The sequence below is a fragment of the Sarcophilus harrisii genome, chromosome 2 (genome assembly GCF_902635505.1).
Source record: "Sarcophilus harrisii chromosome 2, mSarHar1.11, whole genome shotgun sequence".
In the NCBI taxonomy this organism is placed as follows: Eukaryota; Metazoa; Chordata; class Mammalia; order Dasyuromorphia; family Dasyuridae; genus Sarcophilus; species Sarcophilus harrisii.
The window spans coordinates 622654776-622670670 of NC_045427.1; the positions used below are offsets into that span (position 1 = coordinate 622654776).

The following is a 15895-nucleotide window of genomic DNA, read 5'->3' on the forward strand; positions in this document are numbered from 1 at the left end:
ATAAACAAGGGAAGGCACTAGAATGAAGAATAGTCACAAAAGTTTTTTTTAGAACGTGAATTTGGGGTTGGACTTGAACGAAGTCAGGATATCAGGAGGCAGAGAAAGTACTTAATAAATTTTGACTAAATTGAATTTAAATGAATCTTAACACAAGTGGATATAATATCTCATGAAGACCAGGAATTTAAGCATAAATAATGCTTTTGATTAATTTTTTATAACATTTTGTTTTTCTGCTTTGAACCATTTTCCATAACCCTTGTCATTTCACACAAGATAGATCAAAGAATTTTAATTCCAACTCACTTTGTGTTACATATTGGTTGAAGATAAAAGAAAAGAATGCCATTATTATTTCCATTCTTAATCCCATCCCATATTTTCATATTATTTTGTTTCTATGACATATTTGGGGGGAAATTGATTCCAAAAAGTTGAGTTTAGGCCCTATCTCTTATACTTATTTGCTAACTATATGACTTTGTAGAATCAAACTTTCTCTGTCTTAGTTTTTTTTTTTTAATCTATAAAATGATAATTATAATATATAACTTATACCTCTCCAGGCAACAACACATACTAGAAACACCTCCTTAGTTGCAGGATTCAAGGTTATCTTGACCTGGTTTTGAACCACCCTTAAATTCCCTTAAGTGTCAGCAAGCAGACCAGAAAAGACTGAGGGGAATTAGAACAGGTATATTGAGCATATATCATTAATCAGGATAGCAAAGCAGTGAAGTGATTTCAATATAAAAAGACTAGTTTCTCTGTGCATGCCTTTTTATCCAGCAGTGTTTCTACCGGGCTTATACCCCAAAGAGATACTAAAGAAGGGAAAGGGACCTGTATGTGCCAAAATGTTTGTGGCAGCCCTGTTTATAGTGACTAGAAGCTGGAAAATAAATGGATGCCCATCAATTGGAGAATGGTTGAGTAAATTGTGGTATATGAATGTTATAGAATATTATTGCTCTGTAAGAAACAACCAGCAGGATGAATACAGAGAGGATTTGCAAGACTTACATGAACTGATGCTGAGTGAAATGAGCAGAACCAGGAGATCATTTTATACCTCAACAACGATACTGTATGAGGATGTATTCTTATGGAAGTGGATTTCTTCGACAAAGAGAAGAGCTAACTCAGTTTCAATTGATCAAGGATGGACAGAAGCAGCTACACCCAAAGAAAAAACACTAGGAAATGAATGTAAACTGCTTGCATTATTGTTTTTCTTCCCGGGTTATTTCTACCTTCTAAATCCAATTCTCCCTGAGCAACAAGAGAACTGTTTGGTTCTACACACATATATTGTATCTAAGATCTACTGTAACCTATTTAACATGTATAGGACTGCTTGCCATCTGGGGGAGGGCATGGGGGGAGGGAGGGGGAAAACCGGAACAGAAGTGAGTGCCTGGGATAATGTTGTAAAAATTACCCTGGCATGGGTCCTGTCAATAAAAAGTTATTAAAAAAAAAAGCCTAGTTTCTGCTAGTACACAAAACGTTGCCCATTCATATATTGATTGATTGATCTTCTTTATGTTTCCTTAGTAAATTTTTGGTTTTAAATATGGAGGACACAAATAAAATAAACCTGCCTTGTCTTGTCTTGACCACATACATTGATGTTTCTATCTTTTCTTGCTTTCATGATCTTTGTGATAGCCAATACAATTGGCCTGTCACTGACATTTCACATATAATTACCTATCTCACTGAGTTGTTTGCTGAAAAAAGATGTTTTTTTAATCTCAAAAGTATTGTGAAAATATGATCTAGAGTGGAAATTTTTATCTATTTCCCTAGTGCTGGACAGGGTCTAATATAATGTCATAGTAAAAGTTTTTTAAAAGATGAAGAGAATTTAATTATTTGACCAAGTCTTCCTGAGAATTTAGGGGAATAAATTATCATTTCCTCTTGAAAAAGATAAAGAGTTTTCTGAGGGCCTTTTTAACATCCTTATTCCTCAAAGTATAGATAAGAGGATTCAAAGAGGGACTCACTGTGGAGTAAAGCACAGCCATGATCTTGCCTGTGTCTGGGCAGTAACTGGAACCTGGACTTAGGGTAGACATAGATGACAGTGGAATAGTACATGGTCACTACAATGAGGTGAGAAGAGCAGGTGGCAAAAGCTCTCTTTTTGCCCTCTGTACTCTGGATTGCCATGATGCTGAAGATGATGAAGCCGTAAGACATCACAGTGAGCAGGAAATTCAGAACTGCAAAGAATATGTCAGCCACAGTTGTCATGATATCATTCACATATGTGGATGAGCAAGAGAGTGGCAGTAGAGAGGGTATCTCACAGAGGAAATGATCGATTGTGTTGGAACCACAGAATGACAGCCTCAACAAGAGACTGGTATTTGTTGTGGCACCACATGCACTGATCCCCCACACAGCCACAGCCAACGCGACACAAACTTCCCTATTCATCATCTTGCTGTAATACAGAGGCTGGCAGATTGCTACATACCGGTCATAAGCCATGGCTGTGAAGAGCAAGAGTTCTGCAGCCACAGACCAAGTCAGGAAGTACAACTGAGTCATACAGCCCCCGAAAGAAATGGTCTTGTCTTCTCCCCCCAGAATCTGTAAGAGCTTGGGCACAGCAGTGCATGTGCAGATGACATCCAACAAAGCCAAATTGACCAGGAAGAAATACATTGGAGTGTGAAGGCCAGAATTCAGGCTGATAGCGGCCCCAATGAGACAATTTCCAATAAGAGCTACTATGAAGAGGAAAAGAAAAAGGACAAAAAATAGAACCTGCAATTGAGGGATATCTGTGATTCCCTTTAGGATGAATTCTGTCACAAAAGTCTGATTATTCATGACTCTGCATTGTTATATTAGTCATCTGAGTCCTATAGTTGACAGATATTTTCTTGTTCACAGCACATCTAGAGAAAGAATGGATATCAGTATCACTTTATTCTGTCAATTTCTTGAAGTTAAAAATCACTGTTAAAAGATATGTTCTTTCACTGAGCAAGAAACAGTGAGTGTGTTTCATTAATATTTTTAAAATATTAAAAATCTCATCTTTCCTGTTAACTTTCTTTCCAATACTTCAAAGACAAATATTTCTGTTACTGTTAGTTTGTTCATCAACTATATAAGAAAAAAAAATATCTCAGGTCATGCCTGAGGAAGGGAGGAAGGGAGGGAGACAGGGAGACAGGAAGGGAAGGAGGGAAGGAAGAAGGAAGGAGGGAAGGAAGGAAGAAAGAAGGAAGGAGGGAAGGAAGAAAGAAAGAAGGAAGGAGGGAAGGAAGGAAGAAAGGAAGGATGGAAGGAGGGAGGAAGGAAAGAAGTAAGGAAGGAAAGAAGAAAGCAAGGGAGGGAAGGAAGGAAAAGAAAGAGGGAGGTGAGGACAGAGGAAAAGAAAAAAGGGGAAGAGAGGAAAGAAGGAAGGAGGGAGGGAGGGAAGGAGAAAGGGAATGAGAAAGGAAGTGAAAAAAGAAGGGAGAGAGGAAAAATGAAGAAAGAAAGAAAAAAGAAAAGCAGATGATAGATAGATAGATAGATTTAGAAATATTAAAGACTAAGCATATGTTTACATTGATAAAGATAACTTCTCAACAGTGGGCCGGAGTCTAAAGAAATGACCTTGCAAGCAGGAAGAACTACTTTCAAATTCTGTCCCTGATTCATACTGCCCATGTGACAGAACAAGTTGTTATTTTTTTTAGTATCTCTGGAAATGCTCCCAGACTATTTATCATAAACAGTTTTGATAGTCAAGTTTCTCATTGAAAGTTTCATTTTTAAGGCCAGACCTATGATTTAACTGATATAGGGAATCCCAAATAAGGAAATCCTCTCTCCCAATGGAGCTAAATTATTGCTTTAATACTTAGAATTTGGGGGAAGTGTCTGGGACATTGAGCAGTAGTGTATTAGAGCTCTAATTCTAAGATCACTTAGTTCTTTATCATTTATGCTATCCTCCATCCCCTTGTCCTGGAAAATAAAAAGTGCTTAATAAATGTTCCCTTCCCCCAAAATCTCTATATATAGATAGAGATTTTATTTATATATATACACAAAAGCATATGTGCATAAATGTGTATACATGCCACATATGCATATATTGATATATGAATTGCATCATGCATGTATGTAGACGTTCTACACATGTACACAAATATTTCCATATCTTGCTTATTTCTTCATATTTAAATAAAAACTTGATTTAAATGATGTTTACACATTTAAAGTGAAAGGGGAAAGTGATATAATTATTTTGCTAAATTAATGATGTCAGATGAATGTATAACACAAATCAAAGACATTTTTTCTCTAATAATATTATTTTCATTGGGGTGGTAAATGTCACGGAGAATGCAAAAGGAATAAATTTCATTAATATCTATATCTTTTTTCTGTGACTAGTAGTGAGTCTATGTACTCCTCAGAGTATACATACCATGAACATTCTAGGAAATATGCTGACACAAGAGAGATAAAAGTTAATTTCCAGGATGTCTGACTACTCATACTTCATTTATTTGGTCAACAGAGTTGCAATTTTTCATGAATCAATACTCCATAAATGGGGTAGGATATTTTTTGTCATGCTCTCAGCACAGACTCTGAAGTCTTTGCATAATCATGAAGCTGAAAGCACATTGGAGAAATCAAGACACTCAGGAAGAAATCCTGCTTTTGCTACTAATTAACCATGTGACATCAAGCAAATCACTTTCTATGTGTCTTAGCTTCTTTTTGTTTTGAATGGAGAGGGAGAGAGGGAAGAGAGGGAAGTGTTTCCTAGCAGTGTCAGTTATTCAAATTATATCCTAATGGTTCAGATTACATGACCCACCACAAGAATAGCGTCATAATACTGCTTCTGTCCTGAAATCTCCTTTTCTATCATTTTCAGAAATGATAGTTCTTATTATGACTAGTGTGAAGATCGCGTATTTTTAAATCAGCAGGAGTCCGGAGTTCAGGTTAGGGGAAAATCATCAGTCTTTATTCGCAGTGAAGAAGAATAGGAGGTGGAAGAGAATTGGGCGATAGCAATGTGTGCAGCTGAGTCAAGAAGCTAGCTGGATCAGCTGCCACACGACCAGCAGCTAGGAGAAAGGAATCCAGGCCCAATTTCTCCCAGCTTCTCTTCCTGTTCCCCTCTCTGCCTCCACCCACCAAAATCGTCATTTCCTCTACAACACATCAGGACTTGCATGGAGAGTGGGCAGGGACCATTCTTTATCCAATCATGTATATTAATAGAGTATAGCCCAATTACTATTTAGCCTCATGTACTTGAGACCTCAGTGCCTCAACTCAAACTTCAGCCCATTACAACTAGAGGGAAATTATTTTGAAAATGGCAAACTGCGTCTCACCAGGATTACAGATGTAAAAAGATAATAGTGGATGAACATATGACTTCCAGAGAGATTGATATGATGATTCATATGAAAATTATTTTCAAAAAGGTTTTTATTAGTAATTTGACTCAAAACATTATTTGTTTCTCTGTGAATTAGAAAACTGAAATTCTTTTCTGCTCAAGTAATCTGCTAGGTTTTGGAAACTTTTTAAACTTACAAAAATATAAAAATTATAATTTCCCCAAAATACAAATTTATTTATAAGATTATGATACTATATGAACCCTGAACAAAACACTGCTTGTTATGTCTCTTTAAATTGCCTTCATCTTTGCTGTGAAAATTTGGGTATATTATCTGACTAAAAAAAAATGGAAAGTTTTCTGAGAACCTCTATCTAAAATGAATTAATTTTCATTAATTAGCCATTTTCTGAGCTCGCTTCTCTGAAATACATTCAAATCCTTTTTATGGAATTTGTTTTCACCAACTCTATTCTTAGTAATTTGGCATTTCCTTAACTACTCATTATCAGGACATACTGAAAGACAATGAGTAAAAGTACAAGTATTAAGTTCCAAAGTAATGTTACCATATACTACCTTTCTGTGGAGTAGAGACAAAATGGCAAAAGCAAAAGGAAAGTGTATTTTAAGAAATCAGATCTAATCAGACCTCTGTCTCTTAAATCTCCCCAACCATCAAATGAAAGATTTTGGACCACATGATCTCTTGAGTATCTTCCTCTATTCACTGTATCAGAATTATAAATTTTCAGAGTTGGAAGAGAAAATAGTAGCCATATAGTCCAACATAAATATATATATATATATATATAATATATATATATATTTATATATACACATATATGTGTATGTATATATATGGAAAAACAAACTTTTCTACCACACAGCTTCCAATTTTTTGGTCATCTTTGTCTTAAAGATCTTGTAGGGACAGACTTCCACTATTTCCTGGGAAAATGTATTGTAAATCATCATTAGGAGGTTTATCTTTGTTTCCAATCTAAATCTGCTTCTATAGGTTTCATCCCATATTCCTAATTCTGTCCCCAGTAACCAAAAAAGTTTAGTATGTTTTCCATATAACATAGTATCTCTTCTCTTTAAGAGAGCTACAGCATAACATACCACCCTCATCCCAAGCTTATATTCTCCAAACTAAATATCCCAATTCTTTCAAATGATCCACAAGCACCTTTGTATCAGGTGAACATTTGGCCAATTATAAATAGAAATGAAAAAAATCCAGCATCAACTCACCCTCACATATCCATCTTTACTTTTGTTTTTGTAATTTTTCCAACTAGACTGACTTCATAGTGAATAAACATGAAGGCCTTGTTCCTGACTTTCACCCCATTAAATTGTCACAACATAAGCATAATAACAATGGATCATATAGAATGAGCAAGTATTTAAAACATGGATACTTGCATTCATAGCACATCAATCTTCTTGCAACAGTATTTGTTTCCTGTACATTTAACATGGTGAGTTTTCCCAGAAGAACATGAAATACTTGGAGTGAAGGAAAAAAAGGCATATATGGTCAATCTTGAGTTCCATTTTAAGTACAACTAAAATATGCCTTTGAATGGAAGTGGAATATACACACATACCTTAAGTACAATGACTGAAGAGGCTTTTTTCTCTATTTTATACATTTCATGCAGTAGGTAGGATTGGTCACTTGGGGGATTCATTATTTACAAAGACTCTAAGGAAGCAGTTAGGTCAAGTTTGCCATGAGTTTTGAGATTCCCAAAAGTCCTATTTAAACTAATATGGTTGTACCAGCAATGTCCATATGAACTACTGTCTATAGCACTGCAGTGTTATATCTGCTTTCAAGTTCCATCACTTCATACACTAATGTAATAGATGAGGTTGGAAATTGTCTCCAATAATTTTACACACAATAGATGCTTAATAAATACCAATTGATTGACAAAATGTTGGCAAATTATCACAGAGCCCAGCTTCTGACCTGTAAATATTAGGAAATTTTACTTATTGGAAGAATCCTTGTTTTTCTGCTTTGAACACCATGATATTCAGATTGGCAAGCTACATGTGATTTTAGGGATGGTATTTCATTCCAGGAGCTCATCAGTATAGGTATTTCTTCCCTATACTAGCACAATTTGCAGCCCCACCAATATCTCCTGTTCCTGTGAAATTCTTGTCCATCCTCTTTCAGTGTGCTCTTCATGGAAGCATCATTTAGTTCACTGCATGTCTCCACTGGTACTTTTACTCTGTTGTGAGACCATCCTTTTCTGTACTTTTAGAATCCCATTTCCAAAACCTTACTCTCATCTTAAGACCACTGCTTACAAAAATTCCTCCCTGATTCACCTGTTGCTAGATTTGCCTTCCCCAAACTATTCAGCTATGTTTATGTGTTTCCCTTAAAATAATAAAATCTCATTGAGGGCAGGAGTTATTCCATTTTAATCTCTGTGGCTCCAACATCTAGCTTGTGTAAAGAAAGATAATTTGGAGCCATATTCTAGGTGTTTGGTGTTTCTTTTTTTTTAATTTTATTAAAGCTTTTTTATTTACAAAACATATGCATGTGTACTTTTTCAACATTGACCCTTGCAAAACTTTCTATTCTAAATTTTTCCCTCCTTCCTCCCACCTCCTCCCTTAGATGGTAGGTAGTCCAATACACATTAAATATGTTAAATCCAATACATGTAAACATATTTATAGAGTTATCTTGCTGCACAAGAAAGATTGGACCAAGAAGGGAAAAATCCTGAAAAAGAAAACTAAATGCAAGCAAGCATCAACAGAAAGAGTGAGAATGCTATGTTGTGGTCCACACTCAGTTCCCACAGTCCTCTCTCTGGGTGTAGATAGCTCTCTTAGTCACTGTACAATTGGAACTGGTTTGAAACATCTCATTTTTTAAGAGAGTCATGTACATCAGAATTGGTCATCATATTATATAGTTTTGTTGTTATAGTATATAATGATCTCCTGGTTCTGCTCATTTCACTCAGCATCAGTCTGAAATCTGAAATCATCTCTGAATCTCTTAAATCTCTGAATATTCCTATGTGTTTTCCACAAAGGATTTCTCTGAGGAGGTGATTGGTATATTTTTATTCTATTTCTTTCCTTTCAAGTTCTAACATTCCAAGACAATTTTATTGGGTTATGTCTTGCATTATTGTGTGAAGGTTATTTTTTTGGTTGCAACTTTCATGTAATCCAATTATTCTTAAATTGTTCTTATATTTTCTCTTTTTTGATCTGTTCCCCAGATCTATTTTTATAAGATCTTTCAGATTCTGTTCTTTTTTCCCATTCTTTGCATTGTTTTGTTATCACTTCTTTATAGCTTCATTGGCTTCTCTTTGCCCAATTCTAATTTTCAAAGAGTTATTTTCATCTTTAAGACTCTATTTCCTTTTGTTGTTGGTTAATATTCTTTTTCCTAATCCTCTTGTTTTACTTGGACATTTTTAGGAGTTTTTTTTAAAGTTTTTTATTATTATTATTAATGACATCTAATTTTAAAATTCTTTTTTTGAGTTCTTTTATGAATTTTCTCTGGGCAGGGAGCCATTTAATGTTACTTTTTTATTTTAGTGTTCTTCTCTCAAGATTAAGTCTGGTCTTTCCTCTTCCATAGTAAAATTGTATGGTTGGGGGGGGTCTTTCTTTTTTTTGCCATTTTTTTAAAATAAGAGATATTAGTATAAGCTCCTCTAATTGTGGAGTAGGTGGGTGGTGCCTATTCCTTCATTTAAGTGCTCCCTTCTGACCTGAATGCCAAATTAAAAGTTCTCTCCTCCTGCAATTGTCCCTGCTCCTACTGCTTCTGCACTCCTGATGTATTGGTTCCTTCCCACCCAGGGCTGCCTCTCTGCAACACAATTGTGCCAATATTTCTAATCAGCCTAGGTTCCTTCAATCTTTCCAGACTCACACCCCACAGTCAGCAATGTCATGGTTCCTGCTGAGACTCCAGCCAAACCCAGCTGGACCCAAGGGTCCCCACTTGGTGTTTCTATGGAGCTAGCCCAGAACTGTTTTCACTTGACATTGGTGAGTCAGTGGAAGGGCTATTTCTTTTATTTTTTTTATTTCAAAATATATGCGTAGGTAATTTTCAACACTCACCCTTGCAAAATCTTGTGTTCCAAATGTTTTTTCCCTCTCTTTCCTTCACTTCCTCCTTTAGATGACAAGTAATTCAATATGCTAACCATGTGTAGCTCTTCTATTTCCACATATTTCCACAACTATCATGATGCACAAGAAAAATCAGAACAAAAAGGAAAAAAAAGAGAAGGAAAATAAAATGCAAGTGAACAACAACAGAAAAATTGAAAATACTATTATGTGATCCACACTCAGTCATTTCTCTGGGTATAGATGGCTCTTTTCATCACTGCACAAATGGAATTGGTTTGAATCATCTCATTGTTGAAAGGAGCCACGTGCATCAGAATTGATCATCACATAATCTTATTGCTACTGTGTACAATGATCTTGTTCTGCTCATTTCACTTAGCATCAGTTCATGCAGGCCTCTCCAAGCCTCTCTGAAATCATCCAGCTGGTCTTCGCTTATACATCAATAATATTCCATTGCATTCATATACCATAATTTATTCAGCCATTCTCCATTTGATGGGCATCCACTCACTTTCCAGTTTCTTGCCACTACAAAGAGGGCTACCACAAACATTTTTGCACATGGTGGATCCCTTTCACTCCTTTAGGATCCCTTTGGGATATAATTCCAGTACAAGCACTGCTAGATCAAAGGGTATGCACAGCTTGATAACTTTTTGAGCATAGTTCCAAATTGCTCTCCAGAATGGTTGGATCCATTCACAGCTCCACCAGCAAGATATCAGTATCTCAGTTTTTCCACATTCCATCCAACATTCATCATTATGTATTCCTGTCATCTTAGTCAATCTGACAGATGTGTAGTGGTAGCTCAGAATTGTCTTAATTTGCATTTCTCTGATCAGTAGTGATTTGGAGCACCTTTTCATGTGGTTACAAATAGTTTCAATTTCTTCATCTGAAAATTGTCTGTCCCTATCCTTTCACCATTTATCAATTGGAGAATGGGTTGAACTTTATAAATTTGAGTCAGTCTCTATACATTTTAGAGATGAGTCCTTTATCCGATCCTTTGGCAAAGATCAAATATTTGTTATTAAATTAATATAAAGTTGTTCTACAAGTTACACAAATGCACTTTGGGGTGAGGAAGAGAGAAAAAAATCTATGTATGTATATGGTGTATATGTATATGTATATATAGAGAGAGACTGAAAGAAGGAGGGGGGAAGAGGAAGGGAGGGGAGAGAGAGAGAGAGAAAGAAGAAAAAGGAAAAAGAGGATGAGGAGAAAGAGGAGATGGAGAGCAAGAGAGAAGAGAGAGAAAGATACCCAGACAAGCACAATAGGTTTGGAAATAAGAGTTAGGAAGATCTGAATTCAAATCTTTTCTCAGACACATTAATTGTGAGCACTCAAGAAAACACTGTATAAGGAAATAATAATATTTTAATAACAACTTTGAATGAAGGTTATCTTGACTATTATCAGTACTTTAATTATAAAGAACATATGAAGAAAAATTATATCTGCACTCAGAAAAAGAAGTGACAAATAGACATCTATTTGTCAGTTCTTTTATATAATAAACTTATATCCATAGTTATATAATTACATTTATCATTATAATAATTATTTATAATTATTTATTATATAAAACATTAATTACATTATAATTACATTATCATTATTTATTATTTATAATTTTTATTATATATTATTATGATTAATTATAATAATTAGTGTAATTTATATATTATATAATATAATATACCAAGTTATATAATAAATTTATATACATATGACTATTTGTGTCTAATCTTAGCCATATCTAAGGTCAGGGTACTAGAAGTTAAAATGAAAAAAAAAGAAAATTAACTTGATAATTTTTGTGTATTTGAAAGAAATAATAAATAGTGTATAGCTAATTTCTAGTTTCATCTGCAATAATCTTTTATTATACTGTGTCATGGAGATGTTTGTTTTATTCCATAAATTAAAAATAAAATAAGTTTAAAAATCCATAGCAGGAACCTAATTAATGCTACTTAATTGACTTGCAAAAAAAAGCAAGAACTTTCCCAGGACTCAATCATCCCTATGTCATACTCCCAGTCATACTCCCAAAGATAATCTGAAACCTGATACACTATAAAGGGATTCATTCAATGGAACTATGCCCAAATACTGTCCTTATCACTAACCAGCTAGGGCAATCACTCAACTCTTTAACTCTTCTTCTATGAGGAGAGGGCAGGGAGGATTAGATGTCTCTCAAATTCCCTCCCTATTCTCTTTTTTTTTCCCTAGTAAATTTATTTCTTTATAATACACATTATTTTATGAATCATGTTGGTAATGAAAAATCAGAGCAAAAAGGAAAAAATCTAGGGAGATATAAAAAACAGAAAAAAAAGTGTGCATTGCATGTTTTAATTTACTTGAATTCTCCTTAGATTTATGTATGTAGATGGCATTTTCTGTTCAAAGTCTATTTGGATTGCTTTGGATCACTGAACCACTGTGAAGGACCAAATGTTTCATAGTTAATCATTGCACATTCTTGTTATTATTACATATAATGTATTCCTGGTTCTGCTTCTTTCTCTCAGCATCAGTTGGTATAAATCTTTCCTGGTCTTCTAAAAATCAACTTGTTCATCATTTTTATACAATGACATTCAATTATCTTTATTTACCCCAAATTCTTCAGCCATTATCCAATTGATGGACATCTACTCATTTTCCAATTCTTTGCTATGCACAAGGGTATACACAGTTTTATAGTTCTTTGAGCATATTTCCAAAATGCTCTCTAGCCTATTTGAATTATTTCACATTCCACAAACAATACATTAGTGTCCCAGTTTTCCCACATCCTCTCTTAACATTTAATATTATTTTTTTCTTGTTATTTTAATCAGAATGGTGTGAGATGGTACCTCCAATTTGTTTTAGTTTGCATTTCTCTAATCAATAGAGCACTTTTTCAATATAACCATAGATGGTTTTAATTTCATCACTTGAAAGTTGTCTATGCATATCTTTTGACAATTTATCACTTGAAGAATTACTTGTTTTTGTATTCTTATAAATTTGAAAGAGTTTTTAATATATTTTGAAATGAGACTTTTATCAGAAACCCTGGCTGGAAAGATTTTCAACGGCTTTGTACTTTCCTTTTAGGCTTGTTTCGATTGGTTTTGTTTGTGTAAAAACTTTGTTTTAATTTAATGCAATAAAAATTGTCCATTTTGCCTTACAATATGATCTCTATTTTTTCTTTGGTTATAAATTCCTCCCTTCTCCAAAGATCTTATGGGTAAATTACCCCTTCTTCTAATTTATTTATGGTATCATGTTATATAATCAAATCATGTACCTATTTTGACCTTATTTGGTACAGGTTATTAGATGTAAGTCTATGCCCAGTTTCTGACACATTATTTTCCACTTTACCCAAAAATTTTTGTCAAACAATGAATTCTTATTCAAGAAGCTGGGATTTGGGGATTTATTAAATATTAGATTACTATGGGTCTTGATTATTGTTTTGCATGTATCTAATCTATTTCACTGAACTACCACTCTATTTCTTAAGCAGTAACAAATGCTTTTATTGACTGCTGTTTTATAAAATAATTTTAGGCTTGATATTGCTGTGCCACCATCCTTTTCATTTTTTTCATTAATTCCCTTGATATTCTTGACCTTTTGTTCTGCCAGAAGCATTTTTTTCATTATTATTTTCAAGTTCTATAAAATAAATTTTGGCAGTTTCATCGATATGACATTGAACAAGTAGGCAAATTTAAGCAGAATTTTAATTTTTATTATTAGCTCAACCTGCCCACATTTTTTTAGATCTAACTTTATTTGTGTAAGAAGTGTATTGTAATTGTGTTCTTATGGTTCTTGGGTGTGTCTTGGCAGATACACCCCCAAGTGTTTTATTGTGTCTACAACAATTTCAAATTCTATTTCTTGCTGATGGATTTTAGCAGTGATACATAGAAATGTTGATTTGTGTGGGTTTATTTTATATCTAGCAACTTTTTAAAGCAGTGAATTGTTTCCAGTAGTTTTTTGGATGATTTTCTAGGATTCTCTAAGTATATCATCATATCATTTCTAAAGAATAAGTTTTATTTCCTCATTGCCTATTCTAATTCCTTTAATTTCTTTTTCTTTTCTTATTGCTAAAGCCAACATATCTAGTACAATATTGAATAATAGTGGCCAATGGGCATCCTTGTTTCATCATAGTCTTATTGGGAATGCATCAAGCTTTTCTCCATTATAAGTAATGTTTGCTATTGGTTTTAGATAGACACTGCTTATTATTTTAAAGAAAGCTCCTTTTATCTCTATGCTCTCTAGTGTTTTTAATAGAATGGGTCCCTGAATTTTGTCAAAAGCTTTTTCTGCATCTATTGGGATTATCATTTTTTCTGTTGGTTTTGTTATTGTTATGATTATTATGATAATAGTTTTCTAGATACTGAAACAGCCCTACATTCTGCATTCTTGTATTAATGCCATTTGGTTATAGTGTATTATCCTGATAAGTTGATATTTTATTTAAAATTTTTGCATCAATATTCATTAGAGAGATTTGTCTGTAATTTTCTTTTTCTGTTTTGACTGCTGCTGCTTGGTATTTAAATTGTTTTTGTCCAGCAGCTTGTATTATTTTTTTCCTTGATGATTCAGTTCTGGAATTTTGTAACAATGTTCCTTGGGTTTTCTTTCTGGGAGCTCTATCTGAAAGTGATCGATGGATTCTTTCAATGAGTATTTTCTCCCTCTGTTTTTTAGAATATCAAGGCAGTTTTCTTTTTTTTTTCTTTTTTTTTTTTACTTTACTTTTTTTTATTATAACTTTTTAATTACAAGTTATATGCATAGGTGATTTTACAGCATTGACAATTGCCAAACCTTTTGTTCCAATTTTTTCCCTCCTTCCTCCCATCCCCTCTCCCAGATGACAGGTTGACCCCTACATGTTAAATATATTAAAGTATAAATTAAATACAATATTAATATACATGTCCAAACAGTTATTTTGCTGTTCAAAAAGAATTGGACTTTGAAATAGTGTACCATTAGCTTGTGAAGGAAATCAAAAATACAGGTGGACAAAGGTAGAGGGATTGGGAATTATATGTAGTGCTTCATAGTCGTCTCCTAGAGTTCTTTTGCTGGATGTAGCTGGTTCAATTCATTATTGCTCTATTGGAGCTGATTTGATTCATCTCATTGTTGAAGAGAGCCAGGTCCATCAGAATTGATCATCATATAGTATTGTTGTTGAAGTGTATAATGATCTCCTGGTCCAAGGCAGTTTTCTTTAATGAACTCTTGAAAAATGCTATCAAGGGTCTTTTTTGGATAATGGCATTCAGGTAGGCCAATAATTTTTAAATTGTCTCTTCTGGATCTATTTTCCAGTTTGGCTGTTTTGTCAATGAAGTATTTCACTTTTTTCCATTTATTTGTAAGCCTCTTTGGCCTTAAAACCAGTTTGTCTCACTCTTCTTCTATGGACATTTTGCCTTCTATGAGTTTCTGTTTTGGTCTGTCCTGTCACCTTAGTAGATTTCTATGGTCAAGGTTCTTTTCTGTTCTTGCTCTTTTTTTCCCTTTTCTTTTCGTATTTCCTCTTTTTTTTTTTTTTAACTTTTATCCTTCAGTTTTGCTTTTGGAGAAAAAAGATATTGTCACAAGTTTCCTGTGCAACTCTAAGTCTTGGCTTTGAGCATAGGGGCCCCTTCTGTTTCCAAGGGGTAGCTTTGCCTGCTTGTTTCAGAAAACATCTTGATTTATCATACTTTCCCTTCCAAGCTGGGGCTGGAAAGTATTCCCTGATTTATTCCTTCTACTGAGCCAGGGCTGAAAGTCTTCATTGCCGATTTTCTGTGGTTAAGGCCCTTTCACCAGCTTTCTTAGAGTCTATCTAAGCTGGCCTGAAATCTTTTTTATCTCAGTGAGACTACCTTTCTTGAAGTTTTCCAGTCTATCTTAAGATGTAGAGTGATTTCATTCCATCAGACTCTGTTCAGAGGCTTGGTTTCATGTGGTTTTTGAAGGAAACTGGGAGAGCTCAAACAGTTTCCTGGCTTCACTTTACCATCTTGGATCCACTCCCAGAAGTGTCCCTTCCCAGTCTTCATTTATAATTCTATAAAATTATTGATATGTAAAATATCTTGATACATAGATAAGAGCACTGGTTAAGTTGTAACTTGTCTTCTATATTCAATATGCTCTTCCTTCTACTTCCTGCCTTAGAAGACTTGAGAAATTAAAATACATCTTTAATTTTTATTTAAATTAGAAAAAAAAAAAAAACCTCACTGGTTCAGCCACTGTTTGTTCCAGGTCTGAACTGCCAGGCCTCTAACTTAGTGC

The 15895-nt window shown here is 34.2% G+C and overlaps 1 pseudogene; it reads right to left on the minus strand.

The window, feature by feature from the left end:
• Window positions 1–1922: 1922 nt before the first annotated feature.
• Window positions 1923–2853, minus strand: LOC100917018 (annotated as a pseudogene).
• Window positions 2854–15895: the final 13042 nt, after the last annotated feature.